The sequence below is a fragment of the Cannabis sativa genome, chromosome 8 (assembly GCF_029168945.1).
Source record: "Cannabis sativa cultivar Pink pepper isolate KNU-18-1 chromosome 8, ASM2916894v1, whole genome shotgun sequence".
Taxonomy (NCBI): domain Eukaryota; kingdom Viridiplantae; phylum Streptophyta; class Magnoliopsida; order Rosales; family Cannabaceae; genus Cannabis; species Cannabis sativa.
This window is the reverse complement of record NC_083608.1, coordinates 10,903,295-10,908,720: the sequence shown is the minus strand read 5'-3', so window position 1 is coordinate 10,908,720 and position 5,426 is coordinate 10,903,295. Positions and strand designations below refer to the sequence as shown.

Sequence of the window (5,426 nt, the reverse complement as noted above, 5' to 3'; positions counted from 1 at the left end):
ATTTTCATAAAACTCACCTTGTAGAAGTGATTTTTCTTTTTCACCGTCAAACGAAAATTCCTACAAAATAGATAATCTATTATGAAATGATAATGCAACTATAAGGCAACAAAAAAAAAATAAACACACTCATACATAACTAGTTGTAGATTGATTCGAATTTGCTATTCATATTGTGTTTATAAATAAATATATTCCACATTGGAAATCAAAAATCAACCAAAATGCAACTGTATATAACTTAGATCTATTATTCATGACCTTTTTTTTTTTAATTTTTCACATCATACCTGGTTTTGGATTCGGTGGGGAGCTCAAGATCTGTTTGTTAGAGATTTACATTTCATGAATCTGGATTTTGATATTAGGGGGAGTTGTTTTGATCGAATAAAACCGAAAACAAATGTGTAAATTCAGTTTCTTCACAGTTTTTCTAGTCTATTTTTCGTCACTTTCCGTTTAGATCATTGCATATCTTATTTTCCAGTGGATTCGGCGGAATTAATAGTGGTCTTCCCCTCAATTTTAGTTTCATTTCGATTGTGTTACTGCTTTGAATGATCGATGACTGTTGTTCTTCATCGTTTTATTCCGTGCGGCTGAAGGTTTAGAGGAGATGGTATTTTTGTAAATATTTATTTGCCGGCTGTATAATTGTTTAATGGACCGGCCCATAATATATTTGTAATTTTTTTTTTCTTTTTTGTATTTTCCTGTTTTTTTCCTAAAAAATAAAAAAAAAATGTAAATTAGAGAAAATAAAACATAAGATTAAGAGAATGCCACATCAATTAATATATAAATATTTTAAATTTGAGTATTAATTTTAATAAATATTGGAATTGAAAATTTGTAAGTGTAATTATAGAAAGGGAGGTTATGATTACCATGACTACAAAATGTATAAAGTTTTTTTTTTTTTTTACAAAATTATTTATTTAAAGAAATTAAAATTTTATTTAATAATAATTTAGCTATCTATTCGTATCAAATAAAAATAAATATTATTTTAAATTAATATTTTTTGTTTCTATCTTTATTAAAAAAATTTGTATAAAATAAAACTAATAAGAAAAAAAAATATTAGAGAAAATGTGACTTTTGTTAAGGTTAAATAGGAAACATTAGAAAAAAAAAATAATAAATTAAAGAAAATAGAAGACTAAAAAGAGATGCCACCTAATCACTTTTTTGGACTCATATTTAAAGAGAGCTAGCAATCTTTTTTTTTTCTTTTTAAAATAACATTTATAGGATTTTTTTTAAGTTCATCTTTTAAAACTTACACTAAATAAATAAGAATTGTTACTACAATCAATTAAATAAAATTTTATTTAATTAAAATCAATTACATGCTATAATTCAAAAAATATAAAAGTCAACTATATAATAAGTATAAATTAATATTGTTAATGTTAAGATGATACATAAATCATGGGCTACATAATGTCACTGTATTATGTTCAAATTCAAACAACCTCTTTCTAAAAATCATTCTTAGTTTTTTTCAAGTATAAAAACTTTGTGAGATGTCATGTTTATTGAGTGAGCCCATAACACCAATTCTCTTGAAATCTTTCTGTCAAAACAAATATAAATCCACATAACATATATAAAAAAAACAGCTAAAAAAATAAAATATCATAGAGCTATTAATATATAAAAATAATTAACAATAAAAGTAAGGAACTTGAGAATGATAAGCCACAAAATATTTCTTTTAATAGTATATGTAGATGTAAGTCCTAAGGTGATATGTATTATATATAATTAAATAAAAAAAAATCTCAGAAAAAAACAAATAAAAAGGAAAAGTCTATTGACCTCTACAATATATAATTAGGGTCAACTATTTTTTTTTTTTCCGTAAAAGTTATCACTTACATTTTTTCCACTAATAATAACAAAATACTAGCCTTAGAATTCCAAAGGTCATATAGCCAACAAAATAGAGTTATCAATAACATTTTTTTTTTTTTTTGCTTTCCATTATTATTGATAGCTAAAATAACTTAGATACATAAAATTATAGAAGTTAGAGAAAAGGACAAATGAAATAATTTAGAATGAAATAAATTTAAAATATCATACCTTACCTTTATTTAGGCTCTATTTTATATATAGCATCAAAGGTGTGTAATATTTATACATGTATAAAAAAAAAAAATAGAGTACAAAAAGATAACAAAGAAAACAAATATGTTGTTGAGATATTTACATAGAGAAGAGAAAAGTATGAATACGTGACATTATAAAACGATGATGAAAATAATAATTAAAAAATGAAATAAATATAAAAAAAATTAGAAAAAAAAAATAATTAGAAAGACACCTCATATAAAATGCTATTTTTTTAGCATATATGGTCATCCATGGCAATTTGTTCCATTCTTTTTAATCATCTTCTTAAAATCATTTTCCCTTTCCATCCTCATATATGTGTCAAAGTATTTGTATTTTTTATATCTTCAACTCATCTATATATTATATGTAAATATGAAGACCACTAAAAAAAGTACATTTTGCGTCGGTCAACGGGACGGTCAACAGCAAGGACCGACGCAAAAAGTGGAAGCCAAGTTGTTGTGTCAGTTGGAAACCGACGCAAAAGAATAGGAGTTTGCGTCGGTTACTTGTACGACGCTAAAATTTAAACCGATGACAAACTTTAATTTTTTTTTAGAAAAATATTTTATGCGTCATCTACCAACCGACGCTAATAATTATTGCGTTGGTTGGAAATTGACGCAAATACTATTAGCGTTTAATAAAAACAGTCGCTAATTAATTAGTTTTTTCACAAAATCCCTAATTCTAACTTAGACATTTCATTTTCAGAAAACCTAATATCTCATTGCTCTCTTCTCTCTCGCGCCCAAAACTCCATGATCCTCTCTTTGCCTCAAGCTCGATGAACGAAGACTCTCTTGACTAGGCCAGCGGCGCACCACCGAATCTTGAAGGCCATTTCAACCTTCTCCACTCTATTTCCCTCTCCGTTGGATCTCTCTCCCCTTCGCCTTCTTCTTCGCAACTCGTTGCCCAAACAACCACCACCACCAGCCCGACGACCCAACAATACCTCCTTGGTGTCCTCTTCGTTGCCGACCTCTGCTCCTCCAGAGGTATATATATATAATCAAATATTTTAATATATATATATATTTATAGAGAAAGAAAGCATTATTAATTTGGTATAAAGAAATAATTGGTAACCACACTTTGATTTTTTAAAATATATAATATATAATATGATTTTGGCCTAACATATATGTATATATATAGAAGAGAATTTGGTATATTTAGATTTCTTTTATTAATATAAAAATATGAAGAAGACTTTTCAAAGTTGAATAAATAATTTCCAATATATATTGCACTGTATATTTATGTTGATCATGTATGAATATCAACTAATAAAATAAACCATTTGGAATTAGAATAAGAACATGATGAAAATTGGAAAGAATTAAAGTACCAAAACAGAGATTTTGTGTGCCATGATATAAATATTAAATTGAAAATATATAAAAAGAAGTAATTAATAATTATCAGCTTGTTTGGGGAGAGCTCTCCATTTTCATGGCCATTTTTTTTGTATAAAAGTGATGAGTCTCAAATCCTCAACAGGGCTCCATGGACTTCTTTCCACTTGGCTCTTATCACAACAAGGTGCTCTGCCTCTTCCCATATCTCTCTAATATAATGTAATATATATATATATATATGTATGTATATGGGTATATGTATATGCCCAAGAGACTGTAAGAGTACGTAAAAGAAGAAATTTTGTTTATATTTATTCATTCATTCATGATCAATATATATGTGAGAGTGAATCTCTATTTTTATATGGAGATTTTGGAGAGAGAGGAAGAAGTATTATTATGTTGTTATCCTTATAAGCTCAAGACTCATGTCTCAAAATGGGGTACCTACTTTAATGTAATAAATAGGAAAAAAATAGTTTCTGTTTTTTATGTTTTAATTCCTTCTCGGCAGATAGGTCTTTCGAGAAAGAGTTGTGCAGTGCTAAGGCTAATGAAGAAGGAGAAAATAGTTAGTGTTATGAGGAGTAGAGTGGTGAGGTTTTGGGGACTTTTGGCCATGGTTGTGAAAATTGATTGTGATGAAATGTTATTGTTGTCTTTTGTCTAATATTTATGAGAGATGTATATAGCCAAATGTTTATGTTGTTTTTTTTTTTTTAATTGATTTGAGTATATTTAAAATATATATTTACTAGGGAACTAAGCCGCGCTTTGCGCGGTGTTGTCTAAATTTTATAATCTTTTCATACACACACATATATATACTAGTTGAGAGTTACGTGCCGAGCCACGTAAATGTTAATTTTATTTAAGGGTTGGTTTTTATAGTTTTTTTTTTTTATTTTTGTTTATGTAACTAAGGAAATGATTATATGAACGACTTGTTTTTATAAAAATTAAATTTGTGTCAGTGTATTTGGTTAGTGTAAGATAGTTGTTTCTACAAATTTATGATATGTAAATTGTTATTAATAATAAACCAATAAACCAATAGTATAATGATACCAAATGTAATAATTTAGCTAATAAGGAAAATATACTATAAAAGGGCTAAAAAAACTATTGATTGAAGGATTTGTTTAAAGGTCATTTTTTCAAAGCGATAATCACTATAAACGTATGTAACTATATAGTAAGCTAAAAAAGAGAAAACGAATGCAAAGAATGATTATCACATTTCCAAAATAAAATTGTTGCAAGATATACTTTGACATTAGATATTTAAGGATAAAATTTAATCAACTTTTCTCTTATTTATAATTCATCTCGATTTAACGAATACATCCTTTTTATTCATGACACATATAATGGCTCAGATTAGTAATTACTTTATACAGGTAAGAATCATACAATAAAGTTAAGTAAACAGAAAAATAATATTGTAAATTTTCAACCTCATCAAGAGCACACTCTTCTGTATGCTTCAGAGAGTGAGGCGGATCCACAACTTCTCCAGGGATTGACAATAGAACTTTGTCAATTGCGTCATCGAAATTCATATCAGCCTTCTACCGTAAATAAGTGTAGAGAGAATCTATCAAACCTAAACATAAAATAAAACATAGCACATGTAGGCACTACCTTGACCAAAACTATGTTCCTGAAACAAAAATAAAACAATTCAAATAAGGATTTCACTGAAATGTTGCAAGTAGTAGAATAACTATTTAGGGAGGATCAAATGATTAAATTTTAAATGATAAGTTCAAATGCACTATCTTTGAAAGTTGTCTTACTGCTTCATGAATTCATAGCACTTTAACATATTCTCTAAAGAACCTAGTGCGACAACAAGAGAAAAAAAATTCTCTTATCAAATAGTTTCAAGTCTAATCAAGTATCACAAAATATCCTACCAATGACAAAAAAAAGCAT

General features: G+C 27.3%; 1 long non-coding RNA gene across 1 annotated transcript; it reads left to right on the top strand.

The window, feature by feature from the left end:
- The first annotated feature begins 1,816 nt into the window (after positions 1 to 1,816).
- Positions 1,817 to 3,851, top strand: LOC133030146 (uncharacterized). Its single transcript, XR_009684005.1, has 2 exons — positions 1,817 to 3,125; positions 3,631 to 3,851. It is a non-coding gene; the product is annotated as an uncharacterized LOC133030146 (long non-coding RNA).
- Positions 3,852 to 5,426: the final 1,575 nt, after the last annotated feature.